The sequence below is a fragment of the Equus asinus genome, chromosome 2 (genome assembly GCF_041296235.1).
Source record: "Equus asinus isolate D_3611 breed Donkey chromosome 2, EquAss-T2T_v2, whole genome shotgun sequence".
NCBI lineage: Eukaryota > Metazoa > Chordata > Mammalia > Perissodactyla > Equidae > Equus > Equus asinus.
The window spans coordinates 86,622,242-86,635,680 of record NC_091791.1 but is presented as its reverse complement, the minus strand read 5'-3'; the positions used below and the strand labels follow the sequence as shown (position 1 = coordinate 86,635,680).

The following is a 13,439-nucleotide window of genomic DNA, read 5'->3' as shown; positions in this document are numbered from 1 at the left end:
CGTTCAGCCATCGTCGTCCTGGGAGGGAGTCTCTTCGCGGTTCGCTTCTCCTGCCGGCCCCGTTTCCCCTCCTGCCAACCCAGCGCCTCTATCGCCTGCTCCTCGCTTCCTCGGGCTGCGGGCTGCGGGCTGCGGGATGGGGGAGGGGGGGGGGTGCGGTGCGCGTCGCTCCCTGCCAGCTCGTGCCCGGGGTGGTTCTGACGGGTCCCCGGATCTGATCTCCGAGGAGCACCTTCTGCGGGGAGAAGCGGGACTGCGTCCCTGTCAGTTTCCCGGAGCGCGGGACCGGAGCCTTGCCCCGAAACGCAGGCTCGGGAGACCGAAGTCCTGAGCTGAAACCCAAGGGGCGCCGTCTCCCGCGAGTGACGTGCCCTCCCTGAGCTGCGCTTTCCTCCTCTGGTGCGAGGGGGTCCTGGCGTTCGTGCCTCCTTGCGGGGGCGAGTGCTGGTGAGAACGCAAGCGGGAAATACGGAGCAGACCGCTCAGCACGGAGCGCGGCCTCGGTGGGGGCCCGGGCCTCGGCCGCCGTCCTTCCCCACGAGCCTACTTCTTGCCGCCGAGGCTCATCCAGCACCCAGGGATCGATCGCCTGGCTGCTTCCGGCCAGACACTCTCCTAGGTGCTGGCCACCCAGCAGCCGAGAACGCGGGTGCCAATCTCGGCCTCCGGGGCGTTCGCCTCCTCGCCTCTGGGGCCGCAAGACCAGCGGTGTGCCTACGCATGCCGGCCAGAGGTGGCAGAACCTGACGAGGACACGTGCCGTGGAAAATGGAGAGCTTGGCGCCCCGGAGGGCCTCGTCGGACGTCTGTGGATGGCCGTCGCTCTCTTTGCCGAAGCCCGCCCCCTGCCCATCTTCTCTCCGTCCCAGGGTCCCCTTTCCAGTGGGACGCAAGAAGGCCCACAGGGCCCAAACGCTGGAGACGGGCAGCGCACACAGCGCGCCCTGGGTCCCGGGGGGTGCGGCGGGAAAGCCTTGCGGCACAGAACCCTGAAGCCCAGAGGTCTCGAGACAGGGAGAGCCGGGACGTCGGCAGGCACCGACGGGCCTTCGGACGCGACTCTTCCTCCCCGTCATCACACCGTGCTGCTCCTCCCTCCGTCCTGGGCGCGAGCGCGCTCTTGGGAAGACGGAGGCGCCTTCGTCGGTGACCTAGCGGGCGGGAGATCCCGGGCAACGTCCCCAGCGGCACTTGAGCAGAACGGGGACGCTGCGGTCGGTCGTCGGGGAGGGGCTTCTACATGTCTGGTAGATGGAGCTGCTTTCTCGTGCCAAGTTCTCTGGGCCCTGACTTTTCTGCCTGCTCCTTCTATCAACTCAGTAAGGTCGGGGGTGCCCGGCAGAAAGAGGAAAAGAGCCAGAGCGAAGAAGCGGAGAGAAAGGAACACACAAACCCGGACGCACACACACACACAGGCACACAGACACACAGGCGCGCGCGCGCGCACACACACACACACACACACACACACACGCCTACACACCCACTCGCACAACCCGCACAAGCACACGCACACGCAAGCGCAGACAGAGCGCGCCAGCGAGCTCCGGTGCCTGCCTGTGGTTCCTGGGCGATGGCGGGGCAGCGATGCCGGGAGCCCGGGACTCCTGAGAGCCTGTCTGCGCGGCCTAGGGCCCCAGGGGTGATCGCCAGCCCCGGGGCCCCTGCCTCCTGGCCCGGGCCCAGCTCCAGCACCACCGCCCTCCTGGGGGGCAAGCGAGCTCTTGGGCAGAGCCTCTCTGGGTCAGGGTGGGTGTCTGTCTAGGTCCGTGTCTTGGATCCTCTCCGTGTCGCCGTTTCTCTGTTTCTCCGTGTCTCTGTCTCTGTCTCTGTCTCTGGGTCTCTGGGCTGGCGCCAGCAGGAGCTGTCCAGGGTCCCCGCGAGGGGCGGGTTGGGGGCGGGGTGCCGGTCTCCTGGGCGGCGCTGGCGGGGGGGAAGTGTGGCCGCCCCGCCTCCCCGCTCCCTCAGGGGCAGCGCGGCGGGCTTCCGCTGACGCCCTCTGGTCGCGCCGGTGGCTCCGCCTGGGTTTGGGCAAGTCGGGGCCCGGCCGGCGCCGCAGAGGTCAGGGCTCCCGCTGGGAGGCCCCTCGGGCCGGAGGGGACTCAGAGGAGCACGGGCCCGGCGGCCCGACGCCCCGACGCCTCGGGCCAAGTGCCCCGCGCCACCCCCCTCCCAGCAGCCGCATCTCCTGCGACCCATCGCCGGATCCGAGCGGCCAGGGCGGCCTGGAGTGTTCCCGGGCCGCGAGGGGAGAGCGCCCAGCCAGGCGCCCCGCCCCCATCCCCGCCCCCACCGCCGCCCCCACCACCCCTCGTTTCCCACCGCCGCCCGCCCCGCCCCGCCTCCTCGCACCCCGGGCTGCTCCAGGCCTCCGCGCCCTGGGAGGGCAGCAGGGCGGGGCAGCGCAGGGTTTGGCTGGCCCGCTGGCCGCGCCCGAGGCGGCCGCGGCGGGAGGCAGCAGCGGGAGGAAGGCGGCAGGCCGGGCGCGGGCGCAGGGGGCGCCGGCGGCGGGTGCGCGTCACAGAGGCCTGGGCGCGCGCGAGCCGCGGGCCGGGCGACGCGGCGCGGCTTCTTAGGGGCGCCGGCGGCAGGCGCCAGCGTCTACGGCCATACCACCCTGAACGCGCCCGATCTCGTCTGATCTCGGAAGCTAAGCAGGGTCGGGCCTGGTTAGTACTTGGATGGGAGACCGCCTGGGAATACCGGGTGCTGTAGGCTTTTGCCTCCCTCGCCTTTTGCCGCAGGCCGGGCGCGGCTCCCTCCGCGCTCCTGCCGCCCCTCCTCCGTCCTGCGGCCTCCGGCCTCCGTCCTCCGCGGACGCCCCCCACCCCTCCAGCCAGCCCGACCCCCCCACCCTCCCCCTCCCCTCCCGCCCCCCTCCGCACCGCGGGCCCGCCGGCGCCGCCCATGGGCAGGGCCCAACCCCTCCCCGCCACAGCCCAACCCTTCCAGCTCGCGGCCCCACCCGAACCCAGGGCCAATCGGGGCCAGCCCGGCGGGACCGGGACCGGGACCGGGACCGGGACCGGGACCGGGACCCCGACGCCGCACACGCCGCCGGCCGGCTCCCTCTGGCCTCGGCCTCTTCCCACCCGCTCGGCTCCCGCTCCGGTGACACCCCAGCCCTTCCCTCGGCGCCCCGCCCCCGCCGCCCCAGCCGCCGGGTAGAGTCGTCCTGTCAGGTGGAACGGATTCCACGGCGGTGCCGGGAGGCCCAAACGGGTCCCAAAGCGACCAGCCCCGCCCACCGAGGAAAGGCACCTGGTCAGGCTTTTCCAGACACCGCCCGCTTCTCCAAGGACAGGGCGGACTGGGTTAGAGAGGAGCGTCTCGGGCACCTCACCCAAGACGGGATGGCTTCTGCCTTTGCTGGCGTCTCTGCCGCTGCAGGTCATCTTCTAAAACCTGGTACCCGCTTGCTTGTCCTTGAGAGGCTCATTCACAATCAACACTCCTTTCCCGACCTAAGTTTGTCCCTGTCAGATTGTCTCGCTTTTCCTTCCAGAAGCCCCCTTCCCGGGGTGGGGGGGAGGGGGGGAGGTGGTGGGGGTGGGTAGGGGGGTGGGTGGGTCTGAGTTTCAAGCTCCACCTGACTAGGATCCCATTCTGCTTTCGCCTTCGGGCGGTCCTGCCTCGCTTGGAAACGCTGCTACGTTGCTCCTGGTGGATGAGCTTGCGTTCGTTTTGAGTTTGAGAACGCTGGATGCAAAGACGAGGAGTCTTGATGGCTGAGGCTTTTGGTGTCCCCTCACTCGGGGGCCTCCCTCTCTTCCCGCCTCCCCCCGCCTCCCCACCCACCCCCTCACACCCGACCCCTACCACCCCAGGGCCCCGGCCGGGCCCCGCCCCTCCAGGCCGCATCTGTCAGAGGGAGTTGAAAAGCCTCCTGACAGGACACGTCCTCCCTCAGCAGCCAGCCCTTCCTGGCTCCCTGGCTTCAGCTTTCCGTTCGCGTGGCTCGGGCAGCCTTTCGCATCTTCTTTGCACCTGCCTGTGTTTGCAACAGAGGACCGTGGCCAAGGGATCCAGGAAACCGGGAGGAGAGCTGGCTTCCGGGGAGGCGAATGGGAAGGACAGGGAGGCAGAGAGGGAGCCTTGCCTCAGAGAACGGACTTTGAACCCCCGAAGGGAAAAGTCCTCCAGATAAATCACGTCTTCCCCACCGAATCCAAGAGCCATACTCGCTCGCTGTGGAAAAATGGGGACATCCCGGTCAAAGCAGGACGAGAGAGGACCCAAAGCTCCCTCCTCTCCCCGTTCAGCCATCGTCGTCCTGGGAGGGAGTCTCTTCGCGGTTCGCTTCTCCTGCCGGCCCCGTTTCCCCTCCTGCCAACCCAGCGCCTCTATCGCCTGCTCCTCGCTTCCTCGGGCTGCGGGCTGCGGGCTGCGGGATGGGGGAGGGGGGGGGGTGCGGTGCGCGTCGCTCCCTGCCAGCTCGTGCCCGGGGTGGTTCTGACGGGTCCCCGGATCTGATCTCCGAGGAGCACCTTCTGCGGGGAGAAGCGGGACTGCGTCCCTGTCAGTTTCCCGGAGCGCGGGACCGGAGCCTTGCCCCGAAACGCAGGCTCGGGAGACCGAAGTCCTGAGCTGAAACCCAAGGGGCGCCGTCTCCCGCGAGTGACGTGCCCTCCCTGAGCTGCGCTTTCCTCCTCTGGTGCGAGGGGGTCCTGGCGTTCGTGCCTCCTTGCGGGGGCGAGTGCTGGTGAGAACGCAAGCGGGAAATACGGAGCAGACCGCTCAGCACGGAGCGCGGCCTCGGTGGGGGCCCGGGCCTCGGCCGCCGTCCTTCCCCACGAGCCTACTTCTTGCCGCCGAGGCTCATCCAGCACCCAGGGATCGATCGCCTGGCTGCTTCCGGCCAGACACTCTCCTAGGTGCTGGCCACCCAGCAGCCGAGAACGCGGGTGCCAATCTCGGCCTCCGGGGCGTTCGCCTCCTCGCCTCTGGGGCCGCAAGACCAGCGGTGTGCCTACGCATGCCGGCCAGAGGTGGCAGAACCTGACGAGGACACGTGCCGTGGAAAATGGAGAGCTTGGCGCCCCGGAGGGCCTCGTCGGACGTCTGTGGATGGCCGTCGCTCTCTTTGCCGAAGCCCGCCCCCTGCCCATCTTCTCTCCGTCCCAGGGTCCCCTTTCCAGTGGGACGCAAGAAGGCCCACAGGGCCCAAACGCTGGAGACGGGCAGCGCACACAGCGCGCCCTGGGTCCCGGGGGGTGCGGCGGGAAAGCCTTGCGGCACAGAACCCTGAAGCCCAGAGGTCTCGAGACAGGGAGAGCCGGGACGTCGGCAGGCACCGACGGGCCTTCGGACGCGACTCTTCCTCCCCGTCATCACACCGTGCTGCTCCTCCCTCCGTCCTGGGCGCGAGCGCGCTCTTGGGAAGACGGAGGCGCCTTCGTCGGTGACCTAGCGGGCGGGAGATCCCGGGCAACGTCCCCAGCGGCACTTGAGCAGAACGGGGACGCTGCGGTCGGTCGTCGGGGAGGGGCTTCTACATGTCTGGTAGATGGAGCTGCTTTCTCGTGCCAAGTTCTCTGGGCCCTGACTTTTCTGCCTGCTCCTTCTATCAACTCAGTAAGGTCGGGGGTGCCCGGCAGAAAGAGGAAAAGAGCCAGAGCGAAGAAGCGGAGAGAAAGGAACACACAAACCCGGACGCACACACACACACAGGCACACAGACACACAGGCGCGCGCGCGCGCACACACACACACACACACACACACACACACGCCTACACACCCACTCGCACAACCCGCACAAGCACACGCACACGCAAGCGCAGACAGAGCGCGCCAGCGAGCTCCGGTGCCTGCCTGTGGTTCCTGGGCGATGGCGGGGCAGCGATGCCGGGAGCCCGGGACTCCTGAGAGCCTGTCTGCGCGGCCTAGGGCCCCAGGGGTGATCGCCAGCCCCGGGGCCCCTGCCTCCTGGCCCGGGCCCAGCTCCAGCACCACCGCCCTCCTGGGGGGCAAGCGAGCTCTTGGGCAGAGCCTCTCTGGGTCAGGGTGGGTGTCTGTCTAGGTCCGTGTCTTGGATCCTCTCCGTGTCGCCGTTTCTCTGTTTCTCCGTGTCTCTGTCTCTGTCTCTGTCTCTGGGTCTCTGGGCTGGCGCCAGCAGGAGCTGTCCAGGGTCCCCGCGAGGGGCGGGTTGGGGGCGGGGTGCCGGTCTCCTGGGCGGCGCTGGCGGGGGGAAGTGTGGCCGCCCCGCCTCCCCGCTCCCTCAGGGGCAGCGCGGCGGGCTTCCGCTGACGCCCTCTGGTCGCGCCGGTGGCTCCGCCTGGGTTTGGGCAAGTCGGGGCCCGGCCGGCGCCGCAGAGGTCAGGGCTCCCGCTGGGAGGCCCCTCGGGCCGGAGGGGACTCAGAGGAGCACGGGCCCGGCGGCCCGACGCCCCGACGCCTCGGGCCAAGTGCCCCGCGCCACCCCCCTCCCAGCAGCCGCATCTCCTGCGACCCATCGCCGGATCCGAGCGGCCAGGGCGGCCTGGAGTGTTCCCGGGCCGCGAGGGGAGAGCGCCCAGCCAGGCGCCCCGCCCCCATCCCCGCCCCCACCGCCGCCCCCACCACCCCTCGTTTCCCACCGCCGCCCGCCCCGCCCCGCCTCCTCGCACCCCGGGCTGCTCCAGGCCTCCGCGCCCTGGGAGGGCAGCAGGGCGGGGCAGCGCAGGGTTTGGCTGGCCCGCTGGCCGCGCCCGAGGCGGCCGCGGCGGGAGGCAGCAGCGGGAGGAAGGCGGCAGGCCGGGCGCGGGCGCAGGGGGCGCCGGCGGCGGGTGCGCGTCACAGAGGCCTGGGCGCGCGCGAGCCGCGGGCCGGGCGACGCGGCGCGGCTTCTTAGGGGCGCCGGCGGCAGGCGCCAGCGTCTACGGCCATACCACCCTGAACGCGCCCGATCTCGTCTGATCTCGGAAGCTAAGCAGGGTCGGGCCTGGTTAGTACTTGGATGGGAGACCGCCTGGGAATACCGGGTGCTGTAGGCTTTTGCCTCCCTCGCCTTTTGCCGCCGGCCGGGCGCGGCTCCCTCCGCGCTCCTGCCGCCCCTCCTCCGTCCTGCGGCCTCCGGCCTCCGTCCTCCGCGGACGCCCCCCACCCCTCCAGCCAGCCCGACCCCCCCCACCCTCCCCCTCCCCTCCCGCCCCCCTCCGCACCGCGGGCCCGCCGGCGCCGCCCATGGGCAGGGCCCAACCCCTCCCCGCCACAGCCCAACCCTTCCAGCTCGCGGCCCCACCCGAACCCAGGGCCAATCGGGGCCAGCCCGGCGGGACCGGGACCGGGACCGGGACCGGGACCCCGACGCCGCACACGCCGCCGGCCGGCTCCCTCTGGCCTCGGCCTCTTCCCACCCGCTCGGCTCCCGCTCCGGTGACACCCCAGCCCTTCCCTCGGCGCCCCGCCCCCGCCGCCCCAGCCGCCGGGTAGAGTCGTCCTGTCAGGTGGAACGGATTCCACGGCGGTGCCGGGAGGCCCAAACGGGTCCCAAAGCGACCAGCCCCGCCCACCGAGGAAAGGCACCTGGTCAGGCTTTTCCAGACACCGCCCGCTTCTCCAAGGACAGGGCGGACTGGGTTAGAGAGGAGCGTCTCGGGCACCTCACCCAAGACGGGATGGCTTCTGCCTTTGCTGGCGTCTCTGCCGCTGCAGGTCATCTTCTAAAACCTGGTACCCGCTTGCTTGTCCTTGAGAGGCTCATTCACAATCAACACTCCTTTCCCGACCTAAGTTTGTCCCTGTCAGTTTGTCTCGCTTTTCCTTCCAGAAGCCCCCTTCCCGGGGTGGGGGGGAGGGGGGGAGGTGGTGGTGGTGGGGGGGGGTAGGGGGGTGGGTGGGTCTGAGTTTCAAGCTCCACCTGACTAGGATCCCATTCTGCTTTCGCCTTCGGGCGGTCCTGCCTCGCTTGGAAACGCTGCTACGTTGCTCCTGGTGGATGAGCTTGCGTTCGTTTTGAGTTTGAGAACGCTGGATGCAAAGACGAGGAGTCTTGATGGCTGAGGCTTTTGGTGTCCCCTCACTCGGGGGCCTCCCTCTCTTCCCGCCTCCCCCCGCCTCCCCACCCACCCCCTCACACCCGACCCCTACCACCCCAGGGCCCCGGCCGGGCCCCGCCCCTCCAGGCCGCATCTGTCAGAGGGAGTTGAAAAGCCTCCTGACAGGACACGTCCTCCCTCAGCAGCCAGCCCTTCCTGGCTCCCTGGCTTCAGCTTTCCGTTCGCGTGGCTCGGGCAGCCTTTCGCATCTTCTTTGCACCTGCCTGTGTTTGCAACAGAGGACCGTGGCCAAGGGATCCAGGAAACCGGGAGGAGAGCTGGCTTCCGGGGAGGCGAATGGGAAGGACAGGGAGGCAGAGAGGGAGCCTTGCCTCAGAGAACGGACTTTGAACCCCCGAAGGGAAAAGTCCTCCAGATAAATCACGTCTTCCCCACCGAATCCAAGAGCCATACTCGCTCGCTGTGGAAAAATGGGGACATCCCGGTCAAAGCAGGACGAGAGAGGACCCAAAGCTCCCTCCTCTCCCCGTTCAGCCATCGTCGTCCTGGGAGGGAGTCTCTTCGCGGTTCGCTTCTCCTGCCGGCCCCGTTTCCCCTCCTGCCAACCCAGCGCCTCTATCGCCTGCTCCTCGCTTCCTCGGGCTGCGGGCTGCGGGCTGCGGGATGGGGGAGGGGGGGGGTGCGGTGCGCGTCGCTCCCTGCCAGCTCGTGCCCGGGGTGGTTCTGACGGGTCCCCGGATCTGATCTCCGAGGAGCACCTTCTGCGGGGAGAAGCGGGACTGCGTCCCTGTCAGTTTCCCGGAGCGCGGGACCGGAGCCTTGCCCCGAAACGCAGGCTCGGGAGACCGAAGTCCTGAGCTGAAACCCAAGGGGCGCCGTCTCCCGCGAGTGACGTGCCCTCCCTGAGCTGCGCTTTCCTCCTCTGGTGCGAGGGGGTCCTGGCGTTCGTGCCTCCTTGCGGGGGCGAGTGCTGGTGAGAACGCAAGCGGGAAATACGGAGCAGACCGCTCAGCACGGAGCGCGGCCTCGGTGGGGGCCCGGGCCTCGGCCGCCGTCCTTCCCCACGAGCCTACTTCTTGCCGCCGAGGCTCATCCAGCACCCAGGGATCGATCGCCTGGCTGCTTCCGGCCAGACACTCTCCTAGGTGCTGGCCACCCAGCAGCCGAGAACGCGGGTGCCAATCTCGGCCTCCGGGGCGTTCGCCTCCTCGCCTCTGGGGCCGCAAGACCAGCGGTGTGCCTACCTACACATGCCGGCCAGAGGTGGCAGAACCTGACGAGGACACGTGCCGTGGAAAATGGAGAGCTTGGCGCCCCGGAGGGCCTCGTCGGACGTCTGTGGATGGCCGTCGCTCTCTTTGCCGAAGCCCGCCCCCTGCCCATCTTCTCTCCGTCCCAGGGTCCCCTTTCCAGTGGGACGCAAGAAGGCCCACAGGGCCCAAACGCTGGAGACGGGGAGCGCACACAGCGCGCCCTGGGTCCCGGGGGGTGCGGCGGGAAAGCCTTGCGGCACAGAACCCTGAAGCCCAGAGGTCTCGAGACAGGGAGAGCCGGGACGTCGGCAGGCACCGACGGGCCTTCGGACGCGACTCTTCCTCCCCGTCATCACACCGTGCTGCTCCTCCCTCCGTCCTGGGCGCGAGCGCGCTCTTGGGAAGACGGAGGCGCCTTCGTCGGTGACCTAGCGGGCGGGAGATCCCGGGCAACGTCCCCAGCGGCACTTGAGCAGAACGGGGACGCTGCGGTCGGTCGTCGGGGAGGGGCTTCTACATGTCTGGTAGATGGAGCTGCTTTCTCGTGCCAAGTTCTCTGGGCCCTGACTTTTCTGCCTGCTCCTTCTATCAACTCAGTAAGGTCGGGGGTGCCCGGCAGAAAGAGGAAAAGAGCCAGAGCGAAGAAGCGGAGAGAAAGGAACACACAAACCCGGACGCACACACACACACAGGCACACAGACACACAGGCGCGCGCGCGCGCACACACACACACACGCCTACACACCCACTCGCACAACACGCACACGCACACGCACACGCAAGCGCAGACAGAGCGCGCCAGCGAGCTCCGGTGCCTGCCTGTGGTTCCTGGGCGATGGCGGGGCAGCGATGCCGGGAGCCCGGGACTCCTGAGAGCCTGTCTGCGCGGCCTAGGGCCCCAGGGGTGATCGCCAGCCCCGGGGCCCCTGCCTCCTGGCCCGGGCCCAGCTCCAGCACCACCGCCCTCCTGGGGGGGAAGCGAGCTCTTGGGCAGAGCCTCTCTGGGTCAGGGTGGGTGTCTGTCTAGGTCCGTGTCTTGGATCCTCTCCGTGTCGCCGTTTCTCTGTTTCTCCGTGTCTCTGTCTCTGTCTCTGTCTCTGGGTCTCTGGGCTGGCGCCAGCAGGAGCTGTCCAGGGTCCCCGCGAGGGGCGGGTTGGGGGCGGGGTGCCGGTCTCCTGGGCGGCGCTGGCGGGGGGAAGGGTGGCCGCCCCGCCTCCCCGCTCCCTCAGGGGCAGCGCGGCGGGCTTCCGCTGACGCCCTCTGGTCGCGCCGGTGGCTCCGCCTGGGTTTGGGCAAGTCGGGGCCCGGCCGGCGCCGCAGAGGTCAGGGCTCCCGCTGGGAGGCCCCTCGGGCCGGAGGGGACTCAGAGGAGCACGGGCCCGGCGGCCCGACGCCCCGACGCCTCGGGCCAAGTGCCCCGCGCCACCCCCCTCCCAGCAGCCGCATCTCCTGCGACCCATCGCCGGATCCGAGCGGCCAGGGCGGCCTGGAGTGTTCCCGGGCCGCGAGGGGAGAGCGCCCAGCCAGGCGCCCCGCCCCCATCCCCGCCCCCACCGCCGCCCCCACCACCCCTCGTTTCCCACCGCCGCCCGCCCCGCCCCGCCTCCTCGCACCCCGGGCTGCTCCAGGCCTCCGCGCCCTGGGAGGGCAGCAGGGCGGGGCAGCGCAGGGTTTGGCTGGCCCGCTGGCCGCGCCCGAGGCGGCCGCGGCGGGAGGCAGCAGCGGGAGGAAGGCGGCAGGCCGGGCGCGGGCGCAGGGGGCGCCGGCGGCGGGTGCGCGTCACAGAGGCCTGGGCGCGCGCGAGCCGCGGGCCGGGCGACGCGGCGCGGCTTCTTAGGGGCGCCGGCGGCAGGCGCCAGCGTCTACGGCCATACCACCCTGAACGCGCCCGATCTCGTCTGATCTCGGAAGCTAAGCAGGGTCGGGCCTGGTTAGTACTTGGATGGGAGACCGCCTGGGAATACCGGGTGCTGTAGGCTTTTGCCTCCCTCGCCTTTTGCCGCAGGCCGGGCGCGGCTCCCTCCGCGCTCCTGCCGCCCCTCCTCCGTCCTGCGGCCTCCGGCCTCCGTCCTCCGCGGACGCCCCCCACCCCTCCAGCCAGCCCGACCCCCCCCCCCCTCCCCCTCCCCTCCCGCCCCCCTCCGCACCGCGGGCCCGCCGGCGCCGCCCATGGGCAGGGCCCAACCCCTCCCCGCCACAGCCCAACCCTTCCAGCTCGCGGCCCCACCCGAACCCAGGGCCAATCGGGGCCAGCCCGGCGGGACCGGGACCGGGACCGGGACCGGGACCCCGACGCCGCACACGCCGCCGGCCGGCTCCCTCTGGCCTCGGCCTCTTCCCACCCGCTCGGCTCCCGCTCCGGTGACACCCCAGCCCTTCCCTCGGCGCCCCGCCCCCGCCGCCCCAGCCGCCGGGTAGAGTCGTCCTGTCAGGTGGAACGGATTCCACGGCGGTGCCGGGAGGCCCAAACGGGTCCCAAAGCGACCAGCCCCGCCCACCGAGGAAAGGCACCTGGTCAGGCTTTTCCAGACACCGCCCGCTTCTCCAAGGACAGGGCGGACTGGGTTAGAGAGGAGCGTCTCGGGCACCTCACCCAAGACGGGATGGCTTCTGCCTTTGCTGGCGTCTCTGCCGCTGCAGGTCATCTTCTAAAACCTGGTACCCGCTTGCTTGTCCTTGAGAGGCTCATTCACAATCAACACTCCTTTCCCGACCTAAGTTTGTCCCTGTCAGTTTGTCTCGCTTTTCCTTCCAGAAGCCCCCTTCCCGGGGTGGGGGGGAGGGGGGGAGGTGGTGGTGGTGGGGGGGGGTAGGGGGGTGGGTGGGTCTGAGTTTCAAGCTCCACCTGACTAGGATCCCATTCTGCTTTCGCCTTCGGGCGGTCCTGCCTCGCTTGGAAACGCTGCTACGTTGCTCCTGGTGGATGAGCTTGCGTTCGTTTTGAGTTTGAGAACGCTGGATGCAAAGACGAGGAGTCTTGATGGCTGAGGCTTTTGGTGTCCCCTCACTCGGGGGCCTCCCTCTCTTCCCGCCTCCCCCCGCCTCCCCACCCACCCCCTCACACCCGACCCCTACCACCCCAGGGCCCCGGCCGGGCCCCGCCCCTCCAGGCCGCATCTGTCAGAGGGAGTTGAAAAGCCTCCTGACAGGACACGTCCTCCCTCAGCAGCCAGCCCTTCCTGGCTCCCTGGCTTCAGCTTTCCGTTCGCGTGGCTCGGGCAGCCTTTCGCATCTTCTTTGCACCTGCCTGTGTTTGCAACAGAGGACCGTGGCCAAGGGATCCAGGAAACCGGGAGGAGAGCTGGCTTCCGGGGAGGCGAATGGGAAGGACAGGGAGGCAGAGAGGGAGCCTTGCCTCAGAGAACGGACTTTGAACCCCCGAAGGGAAAAGTCCTCCAGATAAATCACGTCTTCCCCACCGAATCCAAGAGCCATACTCGCTCGCTGTGGAAAAATGGGGACATCCCGGTCAAAGCAGGACGAGAGAGGACCCAAAGCTCCCTCCTCTCCCCGTTCAGCCATCGTCGTCCTGGGAGGGAGTCTCTTCGCGGTTCGCTTCTCCTGCCGGCCCCGTTTCCCCTCCTGCCAACCCAGCGCCTCTATCGCCTGCTCCTCGCTTCCTCGGGCTGCGGGCTGCGGGCTGCGGGATGGGGGAGGGGGGGGGGTGCGGTGCGCGTCGCTCCCTGCCAGCTCGTGCCCGGGGTGGTTCTGACGGGTCCCCGGATCTGATCTCCGAGGAGCACCTTCTGCGGGGAGAAGCGGGACTGCGTCCCTGTCAGTTTCCCGGAGCGCGGGACCGGAGCCTTGCCCCGAAACGCAGGCTCGGGAGACCGAAGTCCTGAGCTGAAACCCAAGGGGCGCCGTCTCCCGCGAGTGACGTGCCCTCCCTGAGCTGCGCTTTCCTCCTCTGGTGCGAGGGGGTCCTGGCGTTCGTGCCTCCTTGCGGGGGCGAGTGCTGGTGAGAACGCAAGCGGGAAATACGGAGCAGACCGCTCAGCACGGAGCGCGGCCTCGGTGGGGGCCCGGGCCTCGGCCGCCGTCCTTCCCCACGAGCCTACTTCTTGCCGCCGAGGCTCATCCAGCACCCAGGGATCGATCGCCTGGCTGCTTCCGGCCAGACACTCTCCTAGGTGCTGGCCACCCAGCAGCCGAGAACGCGGGTGCCAATCTCGGCCTCCGGGGCGTTCGCCTCCTCGCCTCTGGGGC

The 13,439-nt window shown here is 69.8% G+C and overlaps 3 non-coding genes across 3 annotated transcripts; all 3 read left to right on the top strand.

Annotated features, from left to right (window-relative positions):
* Positions 1 to 2,599: 2,599 nt before the first annotated feature.
* LOC139044622 (5S ribosomal RNA) lies at positions 2,600 to 2,718 on the top strand. Its single transcript, XR_011501689.1, has one exon. It is a non-coding gene; the product is annotated as a 5S ribosomal RNA (ribosomal RNA).
* Positions 2,719 to 6,855: 4,137 nt separating this feature from the next.
* On the top strand, positions 6,856 to 6,974 carry LOC139044621 (5S ribosomal RNA). Its single transcript, XR_011501688.1, has one exon. It is a non-coding gene; the product is annotated as a 5S ribosomal RNA (ribosomal RNA).
* Positions 6,975 to 11,093: 4,119 nt separating this feature from the next.
* LOC139044620 (5S ribosomal RNA) lies at positions 11,094 to 11,212 on the top strand. Its single transcript, XR_011501687.1, has one exon. It is a non-coding gene; the product is annotated as a 5S ribosomal RNA (ribosomal RNA).
* Positions 11,213 to 13,439: the final 2,227 nt, after the last annotated feature.